This window comes from Passer domesticus, chromosome 11, assembly GCF_036417665.1.
Source record: "Passer domesticus isolate bPasDom1 chromosome 11, bPasDom1.hap1, whole genome shotgun sequence".
In the NCBI taxonomy this organism is placed as follows: Eukaryota; Metazoa; Chordata; class Aves; order Passeriformes; family Passeridae; genus Passer; species Passer domesticus.
This window is the reverse complement of record NC_087484.1, coordinates 30908052-30929714: the sequence shown is the minus strand read 5'-3', so window position 1 is coordinate 30929714 and position 21663 is coordinate 30908052. Positions and strand designations below refer to the sequence as shown.

The 21663-nt window shown below is 38.9% G+C and overlaps 1 long non-coding RNA gene across 1 annotated transcript; it reads left to right on the top strand.

Annotated features, from left to right (window-relative positions):
- The first annotated feature begins 16683 nt into the window (after positions 1-16683).
- On the top strand, positions 16684-21360 carry LOC135278494 (uncharacterized). Its single transcript, XR_010345989.1, has 2 exons — positions 16684-16862; positions 18421-21360. It is a non-coding gene; the product is annotated as an uncharacterized LOC135278494 (long non-coding RNA).
- The last annotated feature ends 303 nt before the right edge of the window (positions 21361-21663 follow it).

Here is a 21663-nt window from a genome sequence, read left to right as displayed (position 1 = left end):
TCTTGGGAATGAGTTTTTTGCTCATATCAACTAGAAAGGATTTTCCCACAGCCTTAAGCCATGGTTTCTTTCTTCTGCTGAATCAACCCCAGCAATAAAGCTTTGAATTTCTTGTGACTGAATCCTGGAGTAATTTCAAATAAGTCACACTGGCCTTTGCCTTCTTCATTCTGCTGCATGTGTTGAAGTACTTAAAGTAATGAAGATCTTATTTGGGCCTTTTCTGAAGGAAGTTCTGGCTTCTGGCATTTTTAATGTAATTTTTAGATCTGCCAACCAGTATTTCAACTGTTGATCAATATTTGCATGTATGACCTGAACTGAACTCATAGCTTAATAGATTGCTTAACCAGCCCAAGGAGAACTTTTATTTTTCAGCTATGTGTCAGTTCCTATGAGACTTCCCACTGACGATTGCTAGAAAACATTATGCTCTGTTTATACAAGGTTAAAAATATTAATCCTGTTGCCAGTCTTTGGCCATACGGTAAAATTATGGGGTGCTGCTGCTCTGATGTTATGTGTTCAGAGAGCTTAATTTCTGAGTGCTCCCTAAATGGGAATAATCTACATTGTTTATAGGGTCATGGGTCAGGGTTGCAGTGCTGAACACAGTCCATCTTGTCACCATCTCATTTGTGTCAATTTAAATGGTTTATTATTTATACCTTGTTTCACACTCGTTACTTATTTAGCATAGACTATTTTGGCTTATTATTAATTTTTAACCACTTTGGTGAAAGGTGCTGTTGTTGGTCCACTCAAACAGTGTTAGCTGTCAAAAGGAATTAACTGCAAGACTCTCAGTAAACAAGCTGATTATGTTTAGCTTAGTATCAAAAGAATATCTTTTTCCTGTGAGAAGCCTAAAACTTGCTTGTTTGTTTTATATTTTTGTTTGCTTCTCCAAGCAAGATTATGTAAAGAAAATGGAACTAAGAAAATTGAGTGCTTCAAGCATGAGTTAAACTGTCAATGGTAGTGACATGGACTTCGTTAATTCTCCAAGGGGAGTGAAATAGGAAACCCCTGACAGCTTTCTTAGAAAGCCACATGTCCTTGCTTGTGTGGGTAAGGCACTGAACTGTTGCTTTAATATCACTAAAGGTAGTAAGTATTTCTGAGGAAAAAAGGTTTATGATGCCATTCTCTTAAGAAATGTGGAACTCTTACACACTCAGAAAAGAGTTTAAACAGAATCTGCTGAGGGAATTAATCAGTTGCTGCAGCTGCCACAAATTCTCGCTAATCGACCCTTTCCATTTTTTGCCTAGATGAGGTCAAACTCTACATCTCCTTATGAAATACAATATATAAGATACTGCTGCCCTCCATGCATCTCATCTTACAAGTGGCTCTTTAGTTTTTAGATTTTCCATCCAGAAACCCCAAACACCCAAATTGTCTAGATATACATCCCTAGAAGGTTTCACATAAACTGGACAACAAAATTCCTAATAGATGCTTCTCCTAAACATGCTGTGCATCAGGGCAGAGGAAAATGGTCAGAGAGTTAGAGAAACATGTAATCACCATTCTCAGATTCATTTCTGCAATTACAACACAGTGAAGAGAAAATATGAGTTTGCAGAGCTCTAAACATTTGAAATTGATTTTGCCAGAATAAATACATTCTTCAGTAAGTGCTTTCCTATGAACAAGATTCAAGTTTTTGTGACAGAGGAGAGAGATCTATAGGGATTTACTCAACTACTATAACTGCCACTCACAAAATATGCTGCTATTTTTTGATATGTTAGTATCCAGTAAGGACACTGGTGTTGCTAATTAATTGTATATAATAAACACAGAGACTATCAGCTGCTGCTTTTGATTTTCATCAAACTCTGCACAGATACATGTTGAAAAATATTTTTTTCCACAAACACACTGAGGATTTTTATTGCCTTAATTTGTGGGCAGTCTGAGGCATCTTGAAGTCTAATTATTTTTCAGTTGGTGGAATAGTCAGCACTCTCTAAAATTCAGAGCTCTACAAGATCATTTGATGATTACTGAAACTGTTGGCTTGTGACCGTGATTTTAATAGAGAACTGCTTAATCAGGTACTGAAGTAATTTAAAAAAAAAGCAACATCTCTTTCACATGTTTGTTTTTTACCATAGTTCCATATGTTTACTCTCTTGGTCTCTTGCTCTCAGAATATGCACACTTTAACCTCTGCTTGTGCTTTTGTATCATTGACAGCAGCAGTTATTTTATGGTGCACAGCAAATTCAGTAACAAATTTTCCTTTTCCCAAGTTCCATTAGAACATGTCAGTGCTGTATATTTGATGCTTCAGTGATGAATCCTTTTTCTAGTAGGAATTAGAATAGTCCCTATTGTGTTAGAAATGGGCTGGCACTGCTCAGGTCTGTTCTTGACCACTCCAATGAGATCAGGTGCTGAGATTTGGCATCATGCTGAGGTGAATTAAGGCTAAGCAAAATAATCTGGCTTGGCTTCTGACAAAGTGAAAACTATGTGGAAGAAATATCATTCTATGAACTGATTTTTTGAGGCATCTAAAATTAGAAAAGCTTTGGGATTGGCACTGGCAACATGTTACAATATGGAGTAGTCCAGAAGTGCCAGAAATTATATTTCTGTAAACAAGTATAATGTAATGTTAAAGTTTTCTTCTGTTTTGTTATTTTGGCTCTTTGGATTTCTCTGCCATAAGAGTTCTGTCTGGTGAAAGAAGGAAGTAATGCAATGTGTACTGCAACTTTTGTTCGTAATGGTTTTATTCAAAGACTTAATAGTGTTCAGACTATTGTCCCTGGGTTAAAATGGCAGCTGAAAGGCCCCGAGCACAGGGTACCTGAATAAGAGTCTTTGCAGGGGACTCTGTCACCTGCCAGTATTCTTGGTGGCACTGATTTCACTGACGGAGAACCCCACTGCAGTGGAATTTTTTCAGGTTTTCTGCAGAATGGGTGAGAGCAGAGTTCAGTGGCCTCAAATTCCAATTAATGGTTGAGGTCCCTTGCTAGTTACTAACAAGGTAACTTATGTTTCAAAATGAATTTCGTTATCTGCAATATAACTTTTAAAACATGATAGCCATGATCTTTGAGAAACTTTAATCTTGAATGTCTGTTTTGTAGATATGCTGGGTTTAGTGTCTTTTGGAGGAGATTTTGTCTTACTGAGTAGCAATCAAATTAGGAAATGGAAAACTGCATTGCTAAGGCCTACTGAGGACATTTTGTCTGAGTTCCAAAAGGATCAAAATGCTGCAAACAATGAGGTTATACAGCTAGAATCACAAATGAACATAAGTACTGAAAGATTGCTGCTGCCTTGCTTCCCTCCGAATTGTTAATTACTTACAAAAATTGCATTTTTATATCCCTCTTTGATATGATTCTCTTTTCACGTTTGAACAGTGTTTACTATTGCCTGTTTCCTCGACTGTGCCTAATCTTATCTGAAATTTTTAATGCAGCGATTCTCACCTTTCTCAGGAAATGCATCTCCTAATTTTTTAACTGTTAATTCACACCAAATCTGGAAAGTATCTGTGCTCTTACCTTAGCAGTGTGAATTTTCTGCCATTGTAAGTCTGTAACACTAATGCTGCAATCTGTCTGAAGTTGTAAATTTCCACTAATGCTGTAGAACCAAGCAGGTCACTCTCATCTCCCAGGAATCTCTGATAAATGAGCAGCTGTGTATCTCCTGCCAGTTTTGATGCTGCATCACAGAGACGGCAGCCACGTTCCTTGCCAATACCACCATGAGCTGTGGTAAAGTATTTTTTAGGTTTTGTTAGTGCTAAAGGTGATCATCATACATAGCTGTAAGTACAATTAACTGCTCACCAAAATTCTAGTTAGAATGCTTAGAACTTTGCTCCATCATCTTCTTTCTTAAAAGTCTTGCACAGTAAGCCATTTCTTACCAGGTAGACAAGTTTTGCATATTGATCTGAAAGTGTACTTTTGCCTTGTTACTTTGCATATCAATCTTATATCAGTCTCAGTATGTCCTTTATGAGGAAAATGAGCACATGAACAGTTTGTACTTCCATGAATGAGGCAGGAGAAGGCCATGTGGGTTGTGCAGAAACAGACTATTTATAGTTCAGTGTCCTGGGCCTTATAAATAGTTCATTATATTAGATACCAGTGAGTTTGACAAGATACTCCACCCATCACCACAAGACAGACTTGACAAATACTCTTCCTAAACACCAAGAAGAGTCCCCTGAATATATCATTGGCATGTGCCAACATACTGCTCTGCCATCACAAATAAAGTCTCCTTCAGAGTATTCAGTCAGCACCCTCTCAGCAAGTCACTTTCAGTTTACACTTTCAGTTTACACCCTTCTTCAGTTTAGCACTTGAAGAAAGTTTATATTTAGACAGTGACAGCACAGCAGTTTCGGATAGGCGACTTCATCTTGGTTACTTCCCTAAGGCACCAGATTTGCCAATTTGTTAATGCCCCTTGCCTGTAGCAATTTCATACTTGGTTTGTCAAGTACATTTGTTATGTATGTGCAGGCAAAGACTGTGATAATCAAAAATACCTTATTCTGCAAGTTCTTCCATCTCTTCAATTCCAAATTTAGAGCTGAAGCTTTAGCATTCCAGCAGTATTTGATATTTAACTCTTAGTGGTTTTCTATCTGAAATTTATGGAAGACTTCCAAGAGGGGAAAGTAATGAGGAAGAAGCAAAAGTATCTAAGGTTAAGTAAGACAAAGGTCACAGGAAAAGTCAGTGATACGGACAAAAATACATAGCAGAGATGAATGTGCTCTCTATTTGGAATAAAGGTCATAGGGGACATGAATGTCTCTTTGTTAATGGTTGTCCTGTGTTAACAGGAATTGTGTATCTAATCCTATATCATCATATACATAATATATATACACATTATGATGTGTTTATATAATGCATATAAAATAAAAATATATTCAGATTACAATTGAAAAAATCTTACTTTCATCCTTCTTTGCATTCAAAACAAAATAAATAGGGCAGGCTTCCAATAGAGATGCAGCAGGCTTTTGAGGCAGTGACATTACTGTGAAATTGCATCCAAAAATGGATTGGTTTTAGTGTAGAGACTTGAGGGTTATAACATGATCTAAACCATTATTGATGTGAGAGAATAGGCAATAAAGGAAACTACAGAATTGTTTAAACTGGGGTCATTTGCTTTTTAGCAAGGCTTGTGTCCAGCAAGGGCCAGCCTAATCAAACGGTTTGGGAAATCTAGTAAATGCATTAAAATTTGTTATTTCAACATAGAAGAATATCAAATTCTCCTAAATCTTGAGCCCAGAAATAATAATCCAATAATCAAGACTATGTAAAGTGGCGCTTTACTAGAGCAGTCCATCCCTTGAATGCTGTAGAGGAACAATTTCTTCCTAGAAGAGAAAACAGGCCAATGCTCATTTCCAGGAGTTTTTCGGACAAGCCTCTTTGGTTTCTTTATCCAAACTTTACTCCTGGGTAAATTGTGAGTGAGTTGACCTCAAAGAAAGTGAGGGACTCTTGAGATCATTTGAAAAGACTGTAAACTGCAGCCTGGCAAGCAGCACTCCCAATCCCTGTCCTGGCACTAGCCAGACATCCACAGCAGCATGTCCTGTTTGTTATTTGCTTGAAATGTGCAAGATGCTTGGAATCATTTGTTTACATAGTGATAGAATTTTTTTAAAGCAAGGATTATCCCAGCTGAACTGGTTTAACACAAGCCATGGGTATTTCTGGAAGTGTTTTGCAGTCCACTTCAGAACTATGGAGATAAGTTAAAACTAATTAAATAAAGGGGAAAAAAAAATCTATTTAAGAAGAAAAAAAGCAATGAGACTCATTACTGATTGAATAGGCCCAAGATGCAGAATAAGTAATTTCAGTTCCCCAGCTCAGTTATTGCTTTTGGTTTTCTTGTCTGTTCTATAGCAATCTCTCCTGAGATTTTCACTATCCTGTGAGCAGGATACGTACGAGCTCTAGTTGCTCTCAATATTCAGCAGACACGTACGTTTACCTTCCAAAAGCTGGTTTCTGTGGGTAAAAGCCTGGATTCAGACATGCAGTCCATGCTTTAAATTACATAAAAATGGTTCCTCATCTGCAGCCAAGCAGTATTACCAACATTTTGAGAATCAATGAGTTTCTATATACCCTATGCTTTTTGGAGAAAAATAGCTACTTGAAAAGCTCTTAGGTCCAATTCTTAGCTGGTTCAGCTCCATTCCATTGATCTTAACATTTTAGAGGGAATGGAAGCTTTGAAACATTGACAATGCAAATCAACACATGCAGACTATTCCAGATGAGACAGTTGTGTAAAGCAGGTCGATGAAATACCACAGTGGTTAATTATTCTGTTTGAAAAATCCATTTTGTCTTATACAATCACTTATTTAACATTCAGTCCTCCTTTCCTTGAATTGCCTAACATCCTAAAAGTAGTCACTTACAATTGCAAACATGGAATCAGAAGAGTTACCTGGATCTGTGGTTATGGTCAAACCGCAGGAAAATATGGAGAGGAGAGTGCTGACAAGTGATTTAAGGGTTCAATTTTTGTAATTCCCATTTTACAGAAGGTTCACACAGCACTGGCATGCTGCACCAGCTCAGAACAATCTCTGAGGGAGGGGAAAGAGTTTTCAAGTGCAGAAAATATTTCTTAGGGGAATATTAAAGCAAGAAGGAGGAGACAGTTTTATAGCTGACTTTTGTGGGGCTGTTGGTAGAATTTCAGTAGTCAGGAGACAAGGCACAATGGTGTTCCTGACACCATCCTTATGCTGATTTTGAAGGAGCACTTTGTGCCAGTGAAAACAAAAGGGAAGTAACTGAAATTTGTTTTCTTGTTTTATCCACTTATATTGAATCAATATTTAAAAAAACTACCCCACAGCATTATCCAAGGTTCACGAACAACCATGTAAAGATGTCTGATGTTTCAGCATGTGCTCAAAAGACACACTAAGGAAGCCACCTGGACATTCAGTGGTCTTATGAACTGCTGGTTTTCAATGATATTTGGAAAGAGGAAAGTAATGCAGCATGACTGACCCTGTAGATACTCTTACCTGCAACAATTTGCAGGAAAGGGTTAAAAAAATGACAGCTAAGTGGTGGTTTTGAATGCAATATAGTATCAGTGATATTATAATGTGAGATATAAACTGCATGGATCAATTGATTGTCCAGTCTGCAGCCTCATCATTTTTGGTGTGATGAACTGTTAGTTTTATGGTGTAAGACCTACATCAACTGCAATTATCACTTAATCAGTCTTGAGCAGTAGAAAGTATGTAATGGGCTGCTGGATCAATTAGGAAGTTAGATTACTTCATCAATATTGCAGGGCAAGATTATTTTGAAAACCGATCTCCTTTCTTTTATAAAACGTGCTTCATATGTCTGAAACTGAAACCGCCATCAGGCCTAAATTATACATGAAAGTATTTTATTATCAAAGCAGCAGTCCTGAGGTTGAAATGAGGCTATTACTGAGTTGTGCAAACAAAGCCAAACATAATAGAAATAAGTGTTGGTGCACTGTGCCATTTTTTATGCAGTGGTTGAATCACACATTTGTCCTAATTAATAAAAACTTTCTAAGCAGTTGCCTGATACCCAAATTCACTTTTCCTGTCCAGAGCTTCACCTCTTTATCTGAATAAATGAAGTTTATCGAAGAGTGCTAGAGCAGTCTGTTACTGTGAAAAGCAAACCCAGTTGTTGGTGAATTAATAAAAAGATAATATCTACAACTGCAAAACATATTATGAAAATTTTTAAGAGAACATCAGAATGCTGAGTGGGAGAAAGATAAATCGCTCTGGAAAGGGAGATATTTTAAATTAATAGGGATTTGTGGCCTTTGAAATTGCTGCAAATGAGTCTAAGTCTATGAATGGCTTCTAGAATTAATATTGGTATGGTATGGTGTGGTTTTATATAATGTCTTAACTGTAGTAATTAATCTACTTTTTAAATCTTCTGATAACATTTCTGATGGTTCTTCACTTTGAAGTAGCTGCAAAGACTTTTTTAATGATAAGAAGTTTCAAATTAAAAGCAGAGCATATATAGCTGAACAGTTACGCATATAAACCTAAAGGAAAATTTTACAATTTTCATGTAAAAGAGTAAAAGCAGAAGTAAAAAATGAGCCAAGCCAGGAAAAGCTGTTTTCTTGATGAGTAGCACTGACTGGAGTTGTCATGAAGAGTCTTAGTACATAACGTGCTCTCCATGGACCTAATTGAAAGCCTATTTACAAGGCAATGGGAATCTTTCAGTGGAATTCCCAGCTGACTTTGAATCAGATCTAGTAAATTTTGACTTGTTTCTCTTGAATCCAAATTGTCTCGTGTGCTAGTGTGTCTTAAGTTTAGCACCATTTTAAAATAATCTAAATATTTTTCTATCTAAATATTATTAGGCCTGTAGCAGCTCTAACACATTTTTTCCCACTGAAAAATCTGAGAAAACAAAAAACCACAAACAAACAGAAAAACAAAACAAAAGGAATAAGAAAGAAGTATAATAATAGATAACGATACTAATAACATCTTATAGACTGGGGCAATTTGGAAAGAAAAATGGGCAAAGAAAACCAAAAGGGCTGTATATATAAATTGCAAATGCTTATTTTGACATACAAACAGAATTAATTTCAAATTCTCTCAGGTGTCTGTATTAGTTATCCAGCAACATAATGCTTCAGAAAGATCAGAGTTATTTCTATACTATGTAAAGGACCCAATTGGAGTCAAGGTTTAATCAATTTTATATGCTGACTTTAACAATTAGAAATGGTTAAAAACTATATTTACAAAATGCAAAACCATTTCTATTTGGATAGCAGTGAAATGAAAATATGACATGCCAATTTATTTGAAGACTCCTGTAGGAGAACAATCCTGAAAGTATTAGTATTTCAGAATAAAATATTTTTCTAAAGACTCAAAATGACAGTAGCTTCAGTTTCAAATCATGTATTATCCCCCTCAATACAAGCTGATTCATCTGCAGACTCAGTATTAACAGAAACATTTCAAACAAAGATAAATACTTGGCAGGAAAAGCTTGCTTCTTAAAATGAAAAAAACTATGTATTACATTTATTTTGTCAAGGAAATAATGATAAATAATTCCGAGCTTAAAGCAGAGAAGTGTGATTAAATGATATGAACAACTAGTGGCAATATCCATCCTAATGACTTTCCCCGTGCTTGCATAATCTCTTATGAAAGCATAGCCTTGCTCATAGTGAAATACAAACGTGATAATTGACATTTTCATTCTAGGGCAGCAGAGAACCTGTTCTTAACTGCTGCAGAGGAGGTTTTGGGTGTGTATGGATGTTCTCATGGCATATGGCAAGGAAATACATGTTTTATTTAGTCCTTAGAAGAATCAGATTTGCTCCCAGAGGGAATGATTTCAGGAGAGTCTCCTATGAACACAGGCAGCCATTGAAAAGCCTGCTTTCTCTTGCCCTCTCCAAGAACAGCAGAAAGGGGCAGGGAGGGAATCAGTATCTTCGTGTTTAAAATTAATATTTGCCAAGCTAAAAAACAAGTGTAGAGAGAAGATTTTCCTGTTTTCTATAAAAACTTGGATAAACACCATGGAGGTTGGAAGAGCTACTGCAGATGATGAACAATGCTGGCATAACAAAAAATGAGTCTACAATGCCCCTGAAAAAAATTGTGGGGAAATTACGAAGAACTATGAATGGAATTAGGATCTGGAGCAGCTATTCACAGGGGCAGAGGGGCCATTCAGTGTTAGGATGGATTTTATTGTGCTCAGAGTTATGTGATGTGCTTGTCTGTAATAGCTGATTGGATGGCTCTGTGATGTCTGGGGTGCTTTGCCTCATCCTTTCAGAGTCATTCTGCCTAAAGAAAGCAGCTGCCTGGGGAGACAGTGCCACTTTTCTAGCTAGGTTGAATTTAATGACCACAACTGTAATCAGGCTTTGAGTTTAATCTAGGACATGATAGGTAAAGGATGACATGATTTAAGCATCAAAGCCATGCCTGCCTTTTGTGACAATTATTTGTTGACAAGTGTGTTAGCACATCAGTTGTGAGAAAGATGACTTTCATCTTCCTAGGTTAAAAATTAGATATTGCAGCTGAGCACTGAAACATTACCTTTTAAATCAGTAATATATGTAATAAATGGCAATGTTTGGCAATTAAAGGATCCCACTGAAATCTTATAAAGGAAAACCTGATGCCTGAGAAAGTGGAAACACATTTTGCAGGTCAGATAACACAGCTATAGTAATCACTGGCTCCTATGAGTCTTTCAAGGTTTAGAGTTTGTGAATATCTTTCTTGGTGCTAAAACAGGTTCTAAATTTTTTCCTCTTTCTAAAATTTTATCTGATGTCAAGACAGAACATTAACTCAGAATTTCTGGACAAAAAATATTTTCATATTTGCATCTCTGACAAAACTTCTTTTTTTTAAAATTAAACAGTAAGAAGACAAATGCAATTCTATTAGTTGTATCAATTTTCAAATACTTATTCTGACTGATTTTGAACAGGAACTTTTAATTCAGTATTATGACACTCTTGAACTAAAAGTAAGATTTCCCTTACTCACACAAAATATCTTGCTGTTACCATATCTAATCAGAGTGATGTTTAACACCAAAATAAAAAAATCTGCTTTCTATGGTTTTGCAGCCATGGCTCCTCATCTTTTTTTATATAACAATGTATTTTCATAATCCAAAAATTCCTTCACCTGAAACCTGGACTTATTTTTCAGAAAAAAATAAAAATTTTATCAGATTATCACTTTTGTCATACAGAAATTAAGGACAGATAAAGTGATTACAGGGTCTTGTTCATTGTCTGGAAAGGAAAAGACTCATTCCATGAGTCTTGAAACACTACCTTTCCAGGTAGGAAATTGATTTATTTAAAGACTTAAAATTTAACCTATACTAAAGTTTTAAGAAAATCTGTAAGGTGGAAGGTAAAGGCTTTAATATAAATAGGAACAAAAGGAATATTTGGGTTACTAGGATCTTTCGCTCACAGAGGCCAAGTTCCAGGATACAGGATTTGAAGCTGCAGTCATCAGGGCCTATGTGTACTAACAGTTTAATAGCTATTGAAAGAAAGCCAAAATAGTTATGAAATATAAGAAAATAGAAGATAATTAAATATATTTAGTTTCCCTTTTATTTTCTATGCACTTAGCTCTAATCTTTGGAGCAGCATTGTCTATATTTGCATTGTATCAGAAAGTTCTATCTTTGGACTAATCACAACTGCGGCTTTTGCCTAAAAAACTTTTCAAGGAACTGCTCTAATTTAGAGGGTAAAGATAATTTGGGCATGATGAAATACTATGTACCCATTACTTTTTTCCCTAGGAGTGGTAATGTTGGTTTGAGTGGAAATTTATTTTGAAGTTCCTTATAAAAGATGGTTTTTGAGAAATGATGATAATGGGAGAGGGTAATGAAAATTAATTACACGTGTTTCTAAGTATAATTTCCATTGCAGCTTGTGAGGATGATCAAATTGCTATTACTCATTGATCCATAAAGATAGACATTTTCCTAGCCAGTGACCTGTTGTCTTCTCAGGGGAAACAGCTCATGCCTGTGGTGCTGTAAATGGACTTTACTGCATGCATTGGGGAGGAGCTTCTAAGGGAAAAAGTCTTGCCCAACTATGTGTTAGTACATTGTAGATAAAAACATCCAAATAATGTTTAAAAATGTGTTTTCCCAGGGTGGCTTATTTGTTTGGTTTGAGTACCATTCTGGCCCGCTGTCACTTTTACTTTTTTATATACTCTTTGGGGTTTTTTAGTACCAGATCTTTAAATTTGCTTCAGAATTTTGGCTTAGTATGGTCCTTGGCTTTAACTTCAAGTCTCACAACATAAATCCCGTTTTTATCTCCCTATTGCACTTAGAGATCTGCATAGTTAAATGGAATGAGGAAATTAAATGTCAGTGCAAAGAGCTGTATTGACCTTTACTCTTCCTTTTTTCCTTCTGAAAAACTGTTTTTAACATCTTGCTCATCCACAGCACCCACTCCCAGCATTCTCTGTGCTTGATTATTGACCAGTTGATTTTTCTGAATTAAATCTTCATGCTTGCAAGGCAGTGCAAAATTAGTATCTATGAAGGAAGGAAATAGAGCTATTAGAGAAATCTTTTTTAAATCTCTTGGAGAATCTGTATTCTATAAGCTGGAAAGAAAAAGCCTACCAGAAACCCAAGTGTAATTTCAAGGAATGAAACATTGTGAAATGGAGTTTGAAAGTACTAGATAACTGCCTGTGACAGGGTTATCTAACGGGAAGCCTAGATGTACAGGACAAAGGGTAATGGCTTTAACATGACAGATGGTTCTCATTAGATTTTAGGAAGAAATTGTTTCCTGTGAGGATGGTGAGGGCCTGGCACAAGATGCCCAGAGAAGCTGAGGCTGCCCCATTGCTGGGAGTGCTCAAAGCCAAGCTGGATAGAGCTCTGAGCAGCATGGGACAGTGGAAGGTCCCATGGCAGGGGCATAGAATGAGTTGGGCTTTAAGGTCCTTCCAATCCAAACCATTCTGTGATTCTACACATTGATGGACATCCCCATTCTCAGTAGCGGTAGGAGAACAAAGAGAATTAAAACATTTTCCTCTTAGTCACTTGTAATGGTGACAAAGATTTGTCAGGGAAGTTCCAAGTGCATAGAAATTTCTATTCCTTTATCCTCATTCCTCTGGGTGTTCCCCATGCCACAAAATTAATTTGGGTTTAATGTAAGGATTTAAACTTGCATTCAAATATGTCATAATACAGCCTAACTCTCAGAAGTACTTTTTTCCTTGAAGTCATGGTAATTTTTTTTTTTTTTGAAAGGGGAATAGCATAATTTGAATTCCATTTTGTGACAGACTGAAATAATGTTGCATGGTAGATTAGTCCTATATTCATTTAACATCTGATTCTTTGAATCAGATCTAGTAAATTTTGACTTGTTTCTCTTGAATCCAAATTGTCTCGTGTGCCAGTGTGTCTTAAGTTTAGCACCATTTTAAAATAATCTAAATATTTTTCTATCTAAATATTATTAGGCCTGTAGCAGCTCTAACACATTTTTTCCCACTGAAAAATCTGAGAAAACAAAAAACCACAAACAAACAGAAAAACAAAACAAAAGGAATAAGAAAGAAGTATAATAATAGATAACGATACTAATAACATCTTATAGACTGGGGCAATTTGGAAAGAAAAATGGGCAAAGAAAACCAAAAGGGCTGTATATATAAATTGCAAATGCTTATTTTGACATACAAACAGAATTAATTTCAAATTCTCTCAGGTGTCTGTATTAGTTATCCAGCAACATAATGCTTCAGAAAGATCAGAGTTATTTCTATACTATGTAAAGGACCCAATTGGAGTCAAGGTTTAATCAATTTTATATGCTGACTTTAACAATTAGAAATGGTTAAAAACTATATTTACAAAATGCAAAACCATTTCTATTTGGATAGCAGTGAAATGAAAATATGACATGCCAATTTATTTGAAGACTCCTGTAGGAGAACAATCCTGAAAGTATTAGTATTTCAGAATAAAATATTTTTCTAAAGACTCAAAATGACAGTAGCTTCAGTTTCAAATCATGTATTATCCCCCTCAATACAAGCTGATTCATCTGTAGACTCAGTATTAACAGAAACATTTCCTCCTGCAGGTTACACAGCACAATATGAACTTACTGCTCTGGACTGGGGTTTTTTTTTCCACAAAAAGCAGATGTTCCAGCAATGTATTGTTCCATTTATTATAATTTCACTTATCACAGAGTCTGTATGTGTTATCCAGGGCAGATAGGAGTTTACAAACCCTGTGTGTCCTGGAGTGTTAAGCAAATTGTATTCTATTTGCCATCTGTATGGCAGTTGTCTTCTGTTAAGTGAGCAGTTTTCCTTATCTCTTCCACAACCATTCCTCCGTCCCAGGAGACATCTGATGCTGTTGGCTATTGAATGTCACTGCATGGCTCATAAGAACTACAGCATCCCATTCTGATAAGAACTACCCCATCCTCCCCGAGGGAGGAGCCAAGCATTCCTACACAGATATAATCTTGAGTGTCTGGAACACCAGCACAGCTTTGTCCACTGGATTTTCCCAGAGGAACAGCGGCCTTTTCCACTGGATCTTCAGAGGAAGACCACACCTTTCTATGGAATCCCTGCTCCAACAGAATCACACCTGACACTCCAGGAGGACTGCAGCCACCATTCCAATTGGACTGCTACCAATGCCCTGAGCAACAGGGTGTCAGGTTGTGTTCTGACTCTGTCAGTGTTGTTTTAGTTTACTGCATTGTTTATTTTACATTTTTATTTTCTTCCCTAGTAAAGAACTGTTATTCTCGCTCCCATATTTTTGGCCTGAGAGCCCCTTAAATTAAAATTTATAGCAATTCAGAGGGAGGGGGTTTACATTTTTCATATTAGGGGAGGCTTCTGCCTTCCTTAGCAGACACCTGTCTTTCCAAACCAAGACAATGTGTCTTTCTTTTCAAGAGGCAGGTATAACCTACTTTCTCTCATTACTTTGTACTTTTGAAGGTAAATAACTTCAGCTAGAAAATCTCCCTGAGAGCACATTGCTTGGCTCAGTTTTATTGGCTAGCCAGGCTTGATAAAGAATACATTTTAAGAGGGTACCATCTGCAACCTCTTTTCCCAGATGTGTGATATGTGTTAAATGAATATAGGACTGCTCCGGTATCTATCAGACCAGTGAGGGTGATGGCTTGTCCAAGGTGCTTCAGGACACAGGTGAGTTGAGGCCGCCCGCGGCTGATGAGCCTGGTCCAAACGATGACAGCTGTGTTGTTCTGTGACTCTGGTAGGAGGAAAGCTTGCGCTATGGTTAATCCTTTGGGTAAAAAGCATGGAGGGTCTGGACACAAAGCTAAGACTGTAATTTCCTGTGAACAGGTGACTGATAGCACAGTTGGAATGACATAAAAACCTTCTGTATGGGATCTGTTCACTCCCACTATTAAGAACTGACGTGGTTGTGGTTCAGGTCCCATCTGTCCTGTGGACACTGTGTGAGCAATGGCATTGGTTAGCACCACTGGCTGGGCTGTGGACAGCTCCAGTCTGGTACCTGGGGACATTGTGGTCGGAAGTCCTGCAAAGATGTGCTGCAGTTCTGAACTTGGTGGCCTGTGGTGGTCTCTGGCCTCTGGTACAGTGGTTCTTGTGTCATGGCACGCCACTGCCCCGTGCTGGGCTGCACGTTTCCCGGCAGATGGCACGAACAACCCTGTGCTGGGTAAAAGCTGTTAGTATTGTGACAGAAACCTCTGTATCCACTGTTTCTTGGCAATGGCCTTCTGCGGGTCCTAGGACATCCCCTTTTAAAATGACCTCTCTGACCACACGAATAGCACGTGTCCCTTGGAATTTGTTGGTTTTCAATTGCACCTTTGAATGCTATTAAAGCTTCTGCTAGGGTTTGTGTTTGCATTTCTACTGCTTTTTCCTGCTGCTTTAGGGTGTTTTCTTGAGCTGTTGTGATGGCACTGGCCAGTACTTCTGCCTGCATGGCTGCTGCATGCTCAGGGGTGCCCAGGCGGTTGCAAGCATCCACTAGCTGTGTCAGGGTGGGCTCAGGATCCTGTGGTAATGTACGTAATGCCTTTTTGCAGGTTGGGTTTGCATTAGAAATTGCAAGCCGTTTTAATAACTCTTTTCTGGCTCGGTCTATTGGAATCTGCTTTTCTAATGCCATTTTCAAACGATCCAAAAACTTAATATAAGGCTCATCTATTTCCTGTTTTATTTCTGTGAAATCTAATTCTGGTTTGTTGCCATCAGAAACCTGTAACAAAGCTGTTTTTGCTGCTTCTTTGATATCCTGTAATACCTGTTTACTAAGAGTTCAGGCTTGTATTTGAGGATCTGTATTAGCTCCTTCACCTGAGAGCTGATCTATAGTCAAATTTGCAGTGGCTGGAGTTCCTGCATAACCTCTTAAAAGGTCGTTTAACAAATGTTTCCATGCTAGTTCCCACAGAGAAAATTCTGTTGGGGACAGCAGGGATGTGCAAAGCTGGTTTAGATCATGTGGGGTGAATATATTTGCTGTGAAGGTGGCCTGTAATAGGCTTCTGAAATAGCAGAATCTCTACCATACAAACGAGAGGCTTTGCAAATTTCTTTTAACTCAGCAAAGTTAATTTGTTGCCAGGTCCCTCTTGGGGCTGGACCTGCTGTGTACCTCACAGGAAAAACCTTCAATTTCGATGCAATTTCCCACTCTCCTTCCTGAACTGCATCCTTTCTTATCCTCTGCCAGGTTTCTGTGACTCCTTGTGTGTTAAACTCTTCCTTAGATTGTTTGAAATTACATTGTGGAGCATAGGAATAATTTGTTTTTTGTTCCGGCAAGCCCTCGGAGCTGGGCGCCATCATTGTTGACAGGGTCAGTTCTGGGGTATCACATCTGGTTCCCACGCTCAGCAGGGAGGGGGCGTGCCCTCCCGGGCTGTGGGCGGGGAGCAGGGGCAGGGACACCGACCGGGCTTGGCCCACAAAAGGGGCATGTCCCTGCTCTGATGGGCAGGAGCTCAGGGAGGAGCCACCCAGGGACTCCTGGGAGCTGGAGGCGGATGGCGAGCCACACCCACAAAGGGTGGTGCTGGGCTTGGGGCCATGATGGAGTCTGCCATGTGGTCTTTTGTTCTCAGACTGGGTACTATCAGCTTGGCTTTTTTCGATTTTACTGTCAAAATTCACCGATTTCGAACGCCAAAGCAAGGTTTTGAGAGGAGATATAGAGGACTTTGCTCTGGTAGGATTTCTGGAAGACGGGTTTTGCAGGCAAGCCTGGCCAGGGCTCGCCTGCTCCCCCCTGTCTCGGGATGGGGGAAGTGAGGCAGGCGGGGGGGCAGCTGGCCTGGCTACCTCCCGGCCCCTCCACCGGGGTTTCTCGGCTGGCATAAAGGAAGGTTTTGGGGTTCCCTCAGAACTTCGCTTTCTCCTGTCTTCTCTGTCCTGCTGCCTGCATTCTGCCCTCTCCCTGATCTTTGCTTGCTTTTGTGCATTCTTTGCTTGCTTTTCATTTTCCATTGTTACAAATTTTAACACCGTCCTGAATATTGGACGCAGCTTTAAGTTGGACTTCTTATTCTTTTCCATGCTATATAATTTCAGTCCAACTGAATCCCAGAAGTCTGGATCGAGTTTCTGAGACTTATCTGAGTTTGGGAACTCCGTTAAGACCCATTTTACAAGCTTTTTAAGCTGGTTTTTGTCAAACTGAATGTCTTGGATCTCTAATTTATAATTAAAATACGAAAAAGTTCCTGCTCAGCTACTGGCAACCGATTCCCCATGGTGAAACTCACCGAGTCTTCCGGCCGTCCTTCTTGGTATAGACTTTCCCCCGGGTCCTGGGTGCAACAAAGTTTCAGCTTCGCTGGTCTGCATAGCTCTCTGAGGTTGCGTGTTGCATGCTCCAGTCCCGTCTGAATTATAGCCTCTTCTTCACTGGTATGAGGCTTTGATTTGAGATTCTCTCTAAATCTCAAATCTCTTCTTCTGAGTTTTCTTTTTTAACGTGACAAAAAACTCAGGTGCAGGCCTGCTTCCCCAAAAACGCAAATACCAAGGAAAATTGTCCTATTTTGATTGAGGTAATCAAGAAGTCCCTAGACTATCTTCCTCAATATGAGAAATTCTGTCCAAGGCGCCACGTATTAGGTTCTGTTTTGTCAGGCCAGGGTTTTATGAGCCCTTAAAAGGGAACCTAATACACCCAAGGATAGCTTAGCTATTACCTTTGGAGGCAAATAATGAGCAGGATGGCTTCTGCTGCAGTGTTAGAAACAGAAAGGTTTAATAAAAGGAAAAACAATAAACAGAAAACCCGAGTCAGGTACAGAGGTCTGTTCCTGGTAGAAACACCTTCACAAAAGCCTCGTGGTGCCTTTGTTCTCTCCTTTTTCTACCTTATGGCCCAGGCGGGACCTTTTGGCTTCTATCCAGTTAGGTGACCCCAAAGTTTTAGTGATGTTTCTGGGGTCCTATAAGGTGTCTTTTCACCTGATCATTGGGAGAAACTTCTGGGCTTCCTTCCTTTTTTTGGGGGGACAAAGGCTAGTTTGCCCCTCTCTCATTGGGGGCATCCTCCTACACTCCTTCATCCATACAACTTGTAAATCCAACGTTTCACTCATGTTGAATTTACAAGTTGTATGGACTTGCCAGAGGCAGCGTATCTTTTCCAAATTTTAAAGGTTCAAGGTAGCACTGGTCCATGTGCAGATAGAGACAATGAAGGACACAGAAACCTTCTTATTTGTCTGTAATTGCACTGTAAAGCTTAGCAAAATTTCTTCCTTCTGCAGCACTGAGATAATGAATTGTGAGACTTTCTGGGATGTGTGAAAGAAAGAAAGGCCATGACCCTGCCCTCCTTCCGCACTGTGAAAAGAACACCGCAGCACTGTGGAGGTTAAAGCACCCTGAAATCCAACTGTAGTAGCAGTATTCTGTTTTTCCTTGCTTTTCTGCCCCCTCCTCCCTGTCTGTGTCTGGGAAATAAGAATTGAGTAACCTTTACCTTGGCTGAGTAGATGAGCTCATGGTTTTTCAGTGTTTATGTGCTGGTTGTCTCTATCCTCCAACAGGTTCCAAGAGATTTCAGAGGGTACTGGCCTGAGCAGACACAAGCAAACTGTCACTTCTGAGGTTAACAAAATGTTAATTATTGCATTAAAACCACACTGAGTTTAGAATATCAGATGGACTAGGCTGTTTTATTAGCCCACTTCCAGTGCTATATTAATGGGGTGTCTCTAAGGGCTGTGTGTCTCAAAGGCCCTGAATCCTGTGGTGCTTGGTACACCAAAGCCCCGTAATGTTGTCCTCTGAAGAGATTTTTCAGGTGCCATGTTAAATACCACAGGTGCCTCTGCTTGTCAAGTACATTTCTGTAGGGAGAAGAAGTGCTTTTAGATTTAGAGAGGACAAACAAATAACAAAACTGTGAGCAGAATTTTCTGATTAACCCTCTAAAGAAAATGCATGGGGAACATAAAACATGCTTGTAGTGGAAAAAAATTCCTGTTGAGTTTGTGGATGATACACAGTAATCTAATCCAGAGCTTTCTGTAGCCCCTGAAGTTTCCTGAGATGCATAGCATAGTTGGTGTGTTGCGTTTAATTAAGAATAAACTCAGCTGAGAGGGCTTTTTTATTGTTTTATCTACTTTTAATGTGTTTAACCGAGTCACATGGATTTTTGGCTGGATAAGCTTGTGATGATTTGATTTCTAGTTTTGTAGCAAGACTGGGACTTGAAATTTATTTTTCAGTGAGTAATTAACTGGCTAACTATTTGATGAGAAAAGATCCGCACAAGATAAAATCACCAGCATTTTTACCAAATTTCTGCACACTGTGACGACCTTATCCATTTCTAAACTCCTACCGTAGTCACCATTAGGGTCAGTTCATGGATGTGCAGGAAATGCAGAGCTTGATTCTGCTTGACTCAGAAATGTTGCTCCATGATTTATTCTCCAGATAGATTTCCACCAGTGACAACAAGAATTATAAATATCATTCCCTAAAATGAATTTTTTTAAACATAGCAGGTAGAGACAACTTGTACTGCAGAGTTTTCAAAGGAATTATATAAAGCATTTTCCCGACCAGTTGTCTACTTCTGAATAAATTTTGGAAAAATTGGGAAGGTATAACTGCCCAAAAGAAAGTTATGCAAAAGCTATTATTTTAAAAGAAGATCACCCAAGCATATGTAGATATATACCAACAGTGGGGAATAAGGGAAAAACTTAGATCTTATTAATAAAAAACCTTTGATTATTACCTTTTGCATTTCAAATTTCCAAATATCACCCTGATTAATTTTTAACAAGATTCACTTACATTTATTTGGCACTTCTGATAGAAAGTCCCTTTGCAGATGTCTTATTTTAGTTCCATTTGAGTGACTTATTGGAATTTTTTTCCATGATTGCAGACAGTCATAAAGAAGTTAGGCAATAAGAGAGGCTTTGTCTGGTAGAAAGAAATTTTAAATATGAGATGGGTATAATGAACTTTTAAACTCAAGTTTGATTTTACTGCTGAGGGTGAAACTCCTGTCACAGGGGTTATAATACAGGGAAAAAGTTGTTAGGATCTCAAAAGGGCAGCACAAAAATTCAAAGAAAATACTTGTGATGTGTTGGACACCAAGAGGGTCTCTGTGGCTGACAAAACCCTTAAGCCACACCATCTGATAGCTTGGAAAATATCCCCATTTGGACGCTCTGCTGCTGGTCCCTGTTGGAAACTTTTCATCCCTGTTGGAAAGCTTTCATCCCACCTCACTGTTTTACATTCTCGAGTCATTCAGGTCACTGGGAGCTGTAACACTGCCTAAATGTGATTATCCAGCTCACCTGTTTTGCACTTCATCCAAAATACTGAGAATCCATGACAAAATCCCACTGCTTCTTTAGCCTAAGAGGAGTTCTTGGAGCTCTGGGCTCTGCATCGTTAGTTTGTATTGTCTCATGACATTCAAAACCTGCTTTGAAAAGTTGGTTTCTGTATGGTTGGGTTTTCTAACTGTGTCTTCTCACCTTCAGATAAACTTTTGGGAGAACAAGAGTTAACCCACTCAGAGATGTCTGTGCAAATCAGGTGTTAGGAATATAAGTAGTAATTCGTGGAGATAAATAGTGTATAAAAATATATATGTGAACAGAGTAAACTGGGGAGAGAAAAAGGGGGGGGGAAATCCCTTCGTTCCCTTTAGGTTGAGAAATCCAACAGGATGACGAGATCACAAGACCTCGAAACCGCAGCAGATGGACATCTCAGTATTTGCATCCAAAGGGAACTCCAGCTGCACCAGAGATGAGCATTCATCAGCACCTACGCCCAAAGACACCAGGTGCTGATGGCCCAGACAAGATGCCTATCTGTGGGGATCAGAACCATCAACACATGGAATCTGAATGCCAGATTCCGGGAACCAGGGAAATGGACCATTCTACCCCCGGACGAGGCTTTGTCCAGAGAAAGAAACCACCTTGAATATGAAGAACTCAGAAGGAAACAAAGACTTTCTGCCGCAGGCCAAATAAACTGTATAAAAACTGCTACCTTGCAAGCAGTAGGTGTGGATGGGGAGGTCTAGGTACCAGTTGGTCCTTTCCTCACGTTCACCCGTATCACTTCCCGGGGGTGATACGCTGGCCGTTTCGGTGGTGGCTGTCGAGACTGTTTTTATGGTCGCGAAATAAATTTTATTTTTCATATTTTTATTAAAATTGGCTAATTCGCATTTTTTATTTATAACAATTTGGTGACCCCAACGTGATCTGGTAAGCATTCCAGGGTTCCCCTTTCAAAATCCGGGCGGCGCCCCGCTGATTTTCAGCAGCCGGACAAGATTGGGAAAACCCATCGGAACCAACCAGATAAAAACTTTTTGTAGCCAGAAAGTTAGCCACAACCAAACGGTGGAACGGGCCTAGAGCTCTCGAAAGCGGAGACAGCTCTCCGTGGAAGCTGGCTATTTTTACCTGTAAAATCTACGTGCACGAAGACTCCACGCGAGAAAAGGAGCCGTA